Consider the following 13,400-nt stretch of genomic DNA (forward strand, 5'->3'; position numbering starts at 1 on the left):
TTTCCAATGAGTCAGTTCTTCCCATCAGGTAGCCAAAGTATTGGAGTTTCAGCTTCAGCATCAGTTCTTACAACGAATATTCAGGACTTATTTCCATTAGGATTGACTGGTCCAACTCTCACATTTATACATGACTACTGGAAAAACAATAGCTTTGACTAGGTAGACCTTTGTTGGCAAAGTGATGTCTCTGCTTTTTAATATGCTGTCTAGGTTGGTCATAACTTTTCTTCCAAGGAGCAAGTGTCTTTTAATTTCATGGCTGCAGCCACCATCTGAAGTGGTTTTGGAGTCCAAAGAATAAAGTCTGTCACTTTTTCCATTGCTTCCCCATCTATTTGCTATGAAGTGATAGGACCGGATGCCATGATCTTTGTTTTTTGAACGTTGAGTTTTAAGCCAGCTTTTTCACTCTCCTCTTTCACTTTAATCAAGAGACTCTTTAGTTCTTCTTCACTTTCTTCCGTAAGGTTGGTGTCATCTGTATATATGAGGTTATTGATATTTCTCCCAGCAATCTTGATTCCATCATGTGCTTCATCCAGTCCAGTGTTTCTCATGATGTACTCTGCATATAAGTTAAATAAGCAGGGTAACAATTTACAGCCTTGATGTACTCCTTTCCCAGTTTGGAACCAGTATGTTGTTCCATGTCAAGTTCTACCTGCTGCTTCTTGACTTGCATACAGATTTCTCAGGAGGCAGGTTAAGGTGGCCTGGTATTCCCATCTCTTGAAGAATTTTCCACAATTTGTTGTGATCCACACAGTCAAAGGCTCTGGTTTAACCAATAAAGCAGAAGTAGATATTTTGCTTGTATTCTCTTGCCTTTTCAACGATCCAATAGATGTTGGCAATTTGATCTCTGGTTCCTCTGCCTTTTCTAAATCCAGTTTGAACACCTAGAAGTTCACGGTTCACATACTGATTAAGCCTGGCTTGGAGAATTTTGAGCATTACTTTGCTAACGTGTGAGATGAGGGGCAGGGATTCTGGGTGCAGGAGACCTGGTCACACGGCCTGTGGCATAAGCCCTCTTGAAGGAGGTCGCCATTAACCCCACCATAGAGCCACTGAGCAGACGACCCACAAACTGCAGAACAATTAACCAAAGAAATTATCACACTGTTAAGAAAGTTCTAGGACCCACAACAGATTTCCCAACCTGGGGATCTGGCAAAGGGACTGAGAACCCCCAGAGATTTTGACTTTGGAGGCCAGTAGGATTTGATCACAGAACTTATCCAGGACTGGTGAAACACACTCTTGGAGGGCACAAACAAAACCTCTTGCACAACAGAACCCAGGAGAAAGGAGCAGTGACCCCACAAGAGACTGACCCAGACTTTCCTGTGAGTGTCCAGGAGTCTCCAGGGAGGAGTGGGTCAGCAGTGGCCTGCTGCAGGGTCAGGGACGCTGAGTTCAGAAGTGTGTGCATGGGGCCTGTTGAAAGAGGTAGACATTATCTTCATTACCTCCACCATAGTTTGGTCTCAGGTCAAACAACAGGGAAGGAAAACAGCCCTGCCCATCAACAGAAAATTGAATTAAAGATTTACTGAGCATGCCCATCATAACAAGACCCAGTTTCCCCCACAGTCAGTCTTTCCCAACAGGAAGCTGCCATAAGCCTCTTATCCTTATCCGTCAAAGAAGGTAAATTATCTCAATAATTTTATATTGATTTCCTCTTGATATATAATATTTTAAATATATAAAATAGAATATGTTATGAAAATAAGGTATCTTTTAGAATATATTATTAAATTTCACTTGCTTCTTATAATTTTTAATGAAACTCCTAGAACATTTAAAATTGAATATGGGGCTGGCATTATATTTCTGTTGGACAACACTGATTAGTGTGCACAATGATCCCATTCTAAGTGTTATACACCTACCTAAGCTATGCTGATAAAACTTCACATTGATTCAGGGTTGCTCCCAATCATTCTACTTTTCAGGTAAGGGGGTGGTTTAGAAGCGTCCTGCATGGTAAGCCTAGGTTAACTCGGCACACGTGTGCTGTGCTCCATGCCATTACATATCTGCATGTAGAGAGGAAGGAGGATAGTGGCAAGACTCTGTTAGGAATCTGTTGATTGAATCTACAAGCTATTGGCTTTATCAATACTCCTTGGTTCTTTAAGGTTACACTCTAGCTTTATCACTTGAAAATATATTTAAAAGACATTTTCTTAGATTTCATGAAATGCTGAATAGTTATACAATATTTTTCTCTATTATTTTACAGTCATTTTGATGCAAGTAGTTGGTCATATAGCACAATGTCAAAACAGTACAGAACGGTCTCTGCGTACTTATTATATAGGTCTGATTTGGGTGGGAAAAAATCATGACTGACTTCATAAGTCTTGGTTGATCTTTGGATAATGAGTATCACATCTACCAGTGTCTTCCTTTTCCTTTCAAGGTGTAGTAGAAAATCCACTATTTTTTCATTCTCATAATTGGCATACTAATCTATCCCAGTCTCTGTATTTCAGAACATCTGGTCTTTTTAAAGTTTCTTAAAAATAATTATTCCGTAAATAGAGATAGACTAGTTTGCTCTATTTTCAATGATAGTTACATTTTTTAAAGCAGGATTTTTATCTAAATCTTAGAGTTACAACATTACTGAGGGGCTTGAATTTAGAAGTTATCAATTGTGCCAACTTTGGGATGCTTGTTATCAGCACTTATTTATAACTGGCTTGATTAATTTATAGAATAAGTAAACATATAAATTAATTTGGATCATATTGTCATATTTTTTTTTTCAATTTAGGGTTAATGTCATGCATCATATATTATAATATTAAGTTATGGGTAAATATTGCTAACAAGCAGTTTAACCTAAAAGATGAAATAGCAAGTCTGAGCCTAACATGTCCATTAAATTATAGCATTTTCTGCTTGCTTTATTTGTAGTTACATATAGAAAGCTTCATGAATAAAAAATAGATGGAATGCATAAACATTTTTGAATTGTTCATTTTAAATATTAATATATTCTTAACACTTATATATGTACATACATATATCATATATATATTACACCTTCAAATGATTTTAAGACATCAATATGTTACCTTATAGTTGAATGAAAATAATCTCTTAAAAGTAAAACTGTGCTACAGACATATACAGGAGTTGCTAGAGTAAATCTCTCCATTCTGGCAAAATAACTTGTTTTATAACATGAAGTTTCTGCCTTCTTTGCTATCTTATGCCAGAGATATGTTTCTGTCTTTAATTCTTCAAAGTCCAGTTTCAAATTAAAAAAAAAAAAAAAATCTAGGTTACAGAGACAGGTGAAATTCAAAGTACTTGCATGGCTTTTGCACCTTGAGATGTAATTAGTTATTTAAAAACTTTATGAAACCCATAAATTGCATATTTGTCCAAAGAAATCATCCTTGCAAACAACATTACCTAAACATCTGTCTTTACAGCAAGATCAGTTTAAGATGACAACAAACAGGAAGATATTGCTTCAGGGCTAAACACTACCTTTTACCCTATTCAGCACTTTGTTCCTATTGTGCACTATTCCTATTGTTACTACCTTTCACTTTCAAATATATCACATACTTTTATTACTAAGGTTTTAACAAAAGCATGTATCATGTCTCAATGTTTCTTCACTTTATATTGACTTATACAACTCATACATGAGCATTTAATATTTATTTATTCAGATGATCAAAAGAATCTGCTAGAAACTGCACACAGAAAGGTCAAATAGATACATTTTGAAAAAAATCATTGAGCTTAACATTTGTTCACTTATTGATAGGCTATATGTCAAAAGTTTTAAAAGTCTATTGTTTATCTACATACTAGCAACAAAAAGAGAATCTAAAATAAAAAGATACTTCTTAAGTGCAGCAGATAAATATCTGATACTTAAAAATATATTTAACAAAATATGTACAAAACATGTACACTGAAAAATGCAAACATTATTGTATGAAGTTACATAAGAACTAAATAAATGGTAGCATTCATGGATTGAAGTGCTATATTATAGAGATACCAAAGACTCTCTTCTAAACACATCTCAAGAGTCAAGCAGTTCTAGCCAAAAATTCACAATCAATAATTCAATCTACTATGTGTGTGTGCATGCTCAGTTGTATCCAACTCTTTGTTGGATACATGGACTGTAGCCTGCCAGACTCCTCTGTTCATGGAAATTTCCAGACAGGAATACTGGAGTGGGTTTCCATTTCCTTTTCCAGGGTTTCTTCCCTACCCAGGGATCCAATCCATGTCCTCCGTGTCTCTGGCTTTGGCAGGCAGATTCTTTGCTACTGTGCCATCTGGGCTCTCCCAAGTGAAAGTGAAAGTAACTCTCCCTGTCCCATTCTTTGTGACCCTATGACCTTAACCCCCCCAGGCTCCTCTGTCCATGGCATTTCCCAGGCAAGAATAAGATAGTCAGTTGCCATGCCCTCCTCCGGGGGATCTTCCCCACAGAGTTATTAAACCCGTATCTCTTAAGTCTCCTGCACTGCAGGATGGGTTCTTTACCAATAGCACCACCTGGGAACATTCAGTCTACTATTGTTAATGTTCAGTCGCTCAGTTGTGTCCAACTCTTTGCAACCCCATGAACTGTAGCACACCAGTCTTCCCTGTTTTTCATCATCTCCAGGAGATGCTCAAACTCATGTCCATTGAGTCATTGATGTCACACAACCATTTCATCCTTTGTCATCCGCTTCCCCTACCCCTCCTGCCTTCAATCCTTGCCAGCATCAGGGCCTTTTCTAATGAGTTGGCTCTTCTCATCAGATGGCCAAATTATTGGAACTTCAGGTTCAGCATCAGCCCTTCCAATGAATATTCAGGACTGATTTCCTTTAGGATTGACCTGTTTGCTCTCCTTGCAGTCCAAGGGACTCTCAAGACTCTCCTCCAACACCACAGTTCAAAAGCATCAGTTCTTCAGCACTCAGCCTTCTTGTGGTCCAACTCTCACATCAGTCTACTATATAGAATTATTAATTGATTATTTGAAAATATGTAGGAAAAATATGTATCTTTTAACTAAAAAGCTGTATCCCTTGTAAAGTAATTATTATATAATCATTTACTTGATCTGATTTGATGGTTGAAGGAGTAAACTTCACCTACTTCTCACCCCATCTTATGTAAGCAGTTGATGACACTTGAATTTTTACATTTGTTGTTTCATCTCTCTAAGACCTTTTGTTTTACCAATTATTTTTTATGCCCTTTCAAGTCCATGCCTCTGAGAATGGTAGCTGCTTGATCTGTGACAATAGCATGAAGAATTAATTTCTGAGCAGGATTTTTATGAAGGAATAGGAAATAGAGAATAGAAGAGAAGAGGATAGGAGCGCAAATGCAGTTGATTCTAAGATGACAATTTGCATTTATAAAAAATAAATTAAAATGTTCATGCACTGAAGATAAACTTTGACTTTTACACAATTTTATCCACTGACGATGATTTTTGAAATCCATTAATTATAGCTGTGTAAAGTGCTGTTACTATACTGTATTAAATATATTGTTCTTAATCTGGGAGTCTTAAAGTATAAAGAGAAAAAAAAAAGCATTTTTGTGGTAAAAGTAAAAGTTGTCAATTGAACTGTCATTAAACAATTGAATAAAACACATATTTCAAGGGTAAAATGATAAATGATTAGCATTCATATTTACTGGTGTTTCCTTTTTGATTCTTTTTAACATCAGTTGTACAGACCTGTCTATTCTCATTTTTCTTTTGTAAATATCATTTACTAATCTACATTAATATCACTTCTATATTCTCACTTTGTACTTAAAGTATACTTTGAACTGAATATATATGTATTTATTCAGTCAGTTCAGTCACTCAGTCATGTCTGCTTCTGACTTCCTTTAAGATCGACTGGTTGGATACCCTTGCAGTTAAACAAGCGGGGTGACAATATACAGCCTTGACATACTCTTTTCCCAATTTGGAACCAGTCTATTGTTCCATGTCCAGTTCTAACTGTTGCTTCCTGACTTGAATACAGATTTCCTAGAACGCAGGTCAGGAAGTCTGGTATTCCCATCTCCTTAGGAATTTTCCACAGTTTGTTGTGATCCATACAGTCAAAGCCTTTGGTATAGTCAATAAAAGAGAACTAGATGTTTTTCTGGAATTCTCTTCCTTTTTCCATGATCTAACATTTCAGTTCAGTCACTCAGTCCTGTCCGACTCTTTGTGACCACATGGAACTCAGCATGCCAGGCCTCCCTGTCCATCACCAGCTCTCAGGATTTACTCAAACTCATGTTCATTGAGTCATGATGCCATCCAACCATCTTATCCTCTGTCTCCCACTTCTCCTCCTGCCTTCAATCTTTCCCAGCATCAGGGTCTTTTCAAATGAGTCAGATCTTTGCATCAGGTGGCCAAATTATTGGAGTTTCAGCTTCAGCATCAGTCCTTCCAATGAATATTCAGGACTGATTTCCTTTAGGATGGACTGGTTGGAACTCCTTGCAGTCCAAGGGACTCTCAAGAGTCTTGATCAAAAGTATCAATTCTTTGGTGCTCAGCTTTCTTTATAATCCAACTTTCACATCCATACATGACTACTGGAAAAGTCATAGCTTTGACTAGACAGACTTTGTTGGCAAAGTAATGTCTCTGCTTTTTAACATGCTGTCTAGGTTGGTTATAACTTTTCTTCCAAGGAGCAAGTGTCTTTTAATTTCATGGTTGCAGTCACCATCTGCAGTGATTTTGGAGCCCCAAAAATAGTCTGTCACTTTTTCCCCTGTTTCTCCATCTATTTGCCATGAAGTGATGGGACCAGATGCCATGATCTTAGTTTTCTGAATGTTGAGCTTTAAGCCAGCTTTTTCACTCTCTACTTTCGCTTTCATGTGGCAATTTGATCTCTGGTTCCTCTACCTTTTCTAAATCCAGCTTGAACATCTGGAAGTTCTTTGTTCACATACTGTTGAAGCCTGATTTGGAAAATTTTGAGCATTACTTTGGTGGTGTGTGAGATGCATGCAATTGTGCGGTAGTTTGAGCATTCTCTGGCATTGCCTTTCTTTGGGATTTGAATGAAAACTGACCTTTTCCAGTCCTGTGGCCATTGCTGAGTTTTCCAAATTTGCTGGCATATTGAGTGCACCACTTTCACAGCATCATCTTTTAGGATTTGAAATAGCTCAACTGGAATTCCATCACCTCCTTTTGTTTGTAGTGATGCTTCCTATGGCCCACTCAACTTTGCATTCCAGGATGTCTAGCTCTAAGTGAGTGATCACACCATAGTCATTGCTGCATCATAAATATCTTTTTTGTATCGTTCTTTTGTGTATTCTTGCCACCTCTTCTTAATATCTTCTGCTTCTGTTAGGTTCATACAGTTTCTGTCCTTTATTGTGCCCATCTTTGCATGGAATGTTCCCTTGGTATCTCTAATTTTCTTGAAGAGATCTCTAGTCTTTCCCATTCAATTGTTTTCCTCTTTTTCTTTGCATAGTTCACTGAGGAAGGCTTTCTTATCTCCCCTTGCTATTCTTTGGAACTCTGCATTTAAATGGATATATCTTTCCTTTTCTCCTTTGCTTTTCGCTTCGCTTCTTTTCTCAGCTATTTGTAAGGCCTTCTCAGACAGCCATTTTGTCTTTTTGTTTACATTTCCTTTTCTTGCGGATGGTTTTGATCCCTGTCTCCTATACAATATCAAGAACCTCTGTCCATAGTTCTTCAGACATCCTATCTATCAGATCTAATCCCTTGAATCTATTTGTGATTCCCACTGTATAATCATAAGGGATTTGATTTAGGTCATACCTGAATGGTCTAGTGGTTTTCTCTATTCTCTTCAATTTAAGTCTGAGTTTGGCAATAAGGAGTTTATGATCTGAGCTACAGTCAGCTCCCATCTTGTTTTTGCTGACTGTATGTATTTATCATATAATTATAATTTTTCACAACCCATTTATGCACTATCTCAGAATTGAGTATGATTAATCTCAATATGGAGGTACAAGTATATATATATATATATATATATATATATATATATATATATATATAAAGAAAAAAATGGAATTTTAATTTAAATAGAGGTATATCTATCATCTATCTTTGGTGGTGGTGGTTAGGTAGCTACCACTAAAGATAGGGTTGCCCAAAGGCTTCCCTGTCCTTCACTATCTCCCAGAGTTTGCTTAAACTTTTATACATTGAATTGGAAATTCCATCCATCCATCTCATTCTCTTTCACCCCTCCTACTTCTGTCCTCAATCTTTCCTAGCATCGGGGTCTTTTCCAATGAGTCAGCTCTTCGCATCAGGTAGCCAAAGTATTACAGCTTCAGCTTCAGTTGTTCCAATTAATATCCAGGGTTGACTTCTTTCAGGATTGACAGGTTTGATCTCCTTGCTGTCCAAGGGACAAGACTAAAGAGTCTACTCCAGCACCAAAATTTGAAAGCATCAAGTCTTCAGTGCTCTTCCTTCTTTAAGGTTCAACTCTCACATCCATATGTGACAACTGGAAAAAAAAAAAAAAGACAGCTTTGACTATATGAACATTTGTTGGTAAAATAATTTATCCATCTTCAGTTGAAAATAATAGAATCAATTTGATTTCATTATTGATCATCCAGTGATGTTCATGTGTAAATGCCTTGTGTTGGTAGAAGATGGTGTTTGCTATGATGAATGTGGTTTTTTTGGCGAAACTTTATTAGCCTTTGCCCTGTTTCATTTTGTATTTCAAGGCCAAACTTGCCTGTTACTCCGCGTATCTCTTGACTTCCTTCTTTTGCATTCTAGTCCCCTGTGATGAAAAGGACATCTTTATTTGGTGTTAGTTCTATAAGGTCTTGTATGTCTTCAACATCACCTTTTTCATCTTTAGTGTTGGGGCATAGGCTTGGATTACTATAATGTTAAATTGTTTGCTGTAAATGAACGAAGACCATTCTTTCATTTTTGAGACTGCAACCAAGTACTTCATTTGGGCTGTATTATTGACTAGGAAGGCTACTCCATTTCTTCTAAGGGATTCTTGCCCACAGTAGTAAATATAATGATCATCTGAATTAAATTCACCCATGCCCCTCCATTTTAGTTTATTGATTCCTAAAATGTTGGTCTTCAACGTTGCCCTCTCCTATTTCAGTTCAGTTTAGTTCAGTCACTCAGTCGTGTCTGACTCTTTGAGACCCCATGAATCACAGCACGCCAGGCCTCCCTGTCCATCACCAACTCCCGGAGTTTACTCAAACTCACGTCCATCGAGTTGGTGATGCCATCCAGTCATCTCATCCTCTGTCGTCCCCTTCTCCTCCTGCTCCCAATCCTGCCCAGCATCAGGGTCTTTTCCAATGAGTCAACTCTTCGCATGAGGTGGCCAAAGTATTGGAGTTTCAGCTTCAGCATCAGTCCTTCCAATGAATATTCAGGACTGATTTCCTTTAGGATGGACTGGTTGGAACTCCTTGCAGTCCAAGGGACTCTTAAGAGTCTTCTCCAACACCACAGTTCAAAAGCATCAATTTTTTGGCACTCAGCTTTCTTCACCGTCCAACTCTCACATCCATACATGACCTTGACTACATCCAGTTTTCCTTGACTCATGGATCTAACATCCCAGGTTCCTAAGCAAGATAGTTCTATACATTATCAGAATTTGCTTTCACCACCAGACAGCCACAATTGGGCATCGTTTCCGCTTTGGCTCTGCCTCTTCATTCTTTCTGCAGTTATTTCTTTCTCTTCATCAGTAGTATATTGGACACCTACTGACCTGGGGAGACTCATCTTCTGGTGTCATATTTTTTACCTTTTCATGCTGTTCATGGGGTTCTCAAGACACGAATGCTGAAGTGGTTTGCCATTCATTTATCTTATACTGATACAACCACTCTTTATCTTCAAGGTTATTCAGGTTTTAATCATAGTGTTTCTATTTAATCACCTTTTACTGAAGATCTATTTTGCAAGAAGTTGGCATTTTCTTCTAATTTGAAAAAATGACTTTCCAGACTTGTTAGGCATTCTTCAACTTATCATTTCATCCCATGGCCTTTTAAGTCCATAACTTTTAAAATTATGTCCATTTTATTGTGTTAAAACTCTGATGAGTTTATTCTTGAATGATTCTTTCAGATAGTGTAATGTGTAATTTTATTACTTTAAACTTACAATTTAATATCTTTACTTAGCTTTGGCACTTGACTTGTATTTTGACTTGGTTTATAATTGCAGGTTTTATGAGGAATGAATTCAGTTGAAATTAAGAGGAACTCCTCCAAAATGTTTTAAACAAATGAAATACTTATTTTGGCTCTGTACCAAGAGGTCTGAGATGATCTGACAGTTCACTGATACCCTCAAGGAAACAGCTACTGCTCATCTTCTGACACCTTTATTCTCAGTGTTTGTAGCTTGACCTTCAAGGTCACAGGATGATGATGTCCTTCTAACTTCATCCCATGTCCTAGACAGAACAAGTAAAGAAAAGCTTTCTTTTGGTGTTTAACCTCATTGATAAGGTTTGATTCACAGGTTCCTCTATGTGTGTGTGTGTGTGTTCAGTCACATGTCATTCTTTATGACCCCATAAACTGTAGCCTACCAGACTCCTCTGTCCATGGGATTTTTCCAGGCAAGAATACTGGCGTGGGTTGCCATTTCCTTCTTCAGGGGATTTTTTCCAGCCCAAGGCTCCAACCCACATCTCCAGCGTCTCCTGCATTGGCTGGTGGGGTGGATCGTTTACCACTGCAACACCTTGGAAGCCCTTCCTCTTTATCCTACCCTGAGATAATTGTAAGCCAGACTAGCATATCTAGCATATTTTATTATCCCACTCTTCAGTAAAAACAAAACACCTATGCAATCCAAATATTTCCAAAATTATTTTGTCTTAGAAAATTAGGTGAGTGCTCACATTATCTTCTAACAGTCTATGTTTCTGGCAGAATACCAGAGTGATTCTTTTGCCATGAGTGATAACGTATACTTTTTTTTCTGGACATTTTAAAATATTTTATATCCTTTGGAGGTTATCAAATTTCTGAAAGATATATCAAATTGTGGGTCAATATTAACTCTGTTTTTTTAGCATCTGTGTAAATTTATCTTGAAAAATAATCCTTCTTGTCTTATAATTTTTTTTTAAGTCTGTGATTATATCTTCCTTTTTTCTTTTCTTTTTTTTCCCCTGCTACTATGTTAGGTGGATGCAGCGCATCTTTGGCTAGTCCTTTATGTCTTTATACACTTTACTCATCTTATTCTTTGGTCTTTTGTTTCCTTATTCCTGAAGAAATCCTTCCTTTTTATCTGCAATCTTCAATTGATTGAAAAATATATTTTTTCAATTGCAGTTCAATTGTTAGCTTTAAAAAATTTTCTTTTGTCTTATTCATAAGGACTTTTTCCTCTTTTGTAAATTCAATCATTTTTCAAATCCTTAAGAAGACAAACATTAGATTTTTTAGTTTTATTTCTTTTCTATTAATTGTCATAAATTATTTAGAGCTGTAGTTCTGTGTGTTTATCTTATTTCCTGCAATGTTCCTATTGGATTTTCTTAAATGTTTGGTGATTCTTTGTTGCCTGTTTGGTCTTAAAAGTTTTCTTTGTAAATCCAGAGCAGGACTCAGGCCATGATCCTTCCCCATATACATTTTTTCTGCCTATAGCAATCCTGATTCAGTCCATGACCTTATTCAGCAAAGGGAAGGTAATATATTGAAATATCAGTGAAATAAACAGAATTCTAAAATCACTCTAGGATTTCCCCTGCTGGTATACATGCCATGAGCAAGAGTGAGTTATACGTATTTTACTCCTGAGATTAAGTCATATCAGACTACAGGGCTTTCCCAGTGGCTCAAGGGTAGAGAAGCTGCCTGCAATGCAGGAGATTCAGGAGATGCTGGTTTGAACCCTGCATAAGGAAGATCCCCTGGAGTAGGAAATGGCAACCCCCTTCAGTATTCTTGCCTGGGAAATCTGAGAGATGAGCCTGGTGGGCCGCAGTCCTTGGGGTTGCAAAGAGTTGGACAATATGAGCACACATACCATCATATTACATAGTTGTCCTTAAGATAGAAAGATGAGGGGCTTCCGCGGGTGGCTCAGCGGTAAAGAATTCACCAGCCACAGGAGACATGGCTTTAATCCCTGGTCTGGGAAGATTCCACAGGCCCTGGAGCAACTAACCCAGGGTGCCACAACTATTTGGTTTATGCTGTAGAGGGGGAGCTGCAACTACTGAGCCCACAGGAGGCAGCTGCTGTAGCCCACAAGCCCTAGAGCCCATATTCCACAGCAAGGGAAGCCACTGCAATGGGAAACCTGTGCATGGCAATGAATAGTAGCCCCAGTAAGAAGCAATTACAGAAAAGTCCATGCAGAAATGAAGACCCAGCACAGTCAAAAATAAATAAATAGATAGATAGATAGATAGATAGATAGATGATATGGGTGATCCTGACCTAAATCTAACCATATATGCCCTTTGAAGACATCGTTCTCTCCCATTGATCACAGGTGTGGAAATTAGAGATTTTAAGCATGAGAAGAATTTGAAGCATCAAGTTGAAGAAGCCACATAGAAAGTATAGCAGGTGCCACTTATTAGGTGAAAACAACTTCCGGATGACATTCAATATTGAAACAAGGAATCTAAAGTCTACAACCACAAGAATCTTGGTTCTTACTACAATATGAAGGATTTTATAATCAGATTTTCTTTAGAGACTCTAGGTGAAAACGCTGCCTAAATGTTACTTTATTTCAGTCATGTATTATCTTGTGAATACTGAGCAAGGGTGGCTAGACTTCAGATTTCCGACAGTGGGAGGAAACTGAGAGCATGTTTAAGGCCCAGGAGAGGAAAAAGAAGTTATAAAACTGTATTTCCCTGAACAAACTGCTGTTTGAAATGTGAATATTAAAGGCACTGCCTGTGAGAGCTCTGGTGGAAGTGAGGAGCATATTAGATAAATCCAGAACTGTCCAGAATGGAACAGACTGGTTCCAAATAGGGAAAGAAGTATGTTAAGGCTGTATATTGTCAACCTGCTTATTTAACTTATATGTAGCATACATCAGGAGAAATGCTGGGCTGGAGGAAGCACAAGCTGGAATCAAGACTTCTGGGAGAAATATCAGTAACCTCAGATATGCAGATAACACAACCCTTATGGCAGAAATGGAAGAAGAACTGAAGAGCCTCTTGATGAAAGTGAAAGAGGAGAGTGAAATAGTTGGCTTAAAACTCAACATTCAGAAAAATAAGATCATGGCTTCCAGCCGCATCACTTCATGGAAAACAGATAGAGAAAGAGTAGAAATCGTGGCTGACTTTATTTCTGGTGGCTCCAAAATCACTGTTGATGGTGAC

The sequence above is a fragment of the Cervus canadensis genome, chromosome 27 (genome assembly GCF_019320065.1).
Source record: "Cervus canadensis isolate Bull #8, Minnesota chromosome 27, ASM1932006v1, whole genome shotgun sequence".
NCBI classification, from domain to species: Eukaryota; Metazoa; Chordata; class Mammalia; order Artiodactyla; family Cervidae; genus Cervus; species Cervus canadensis.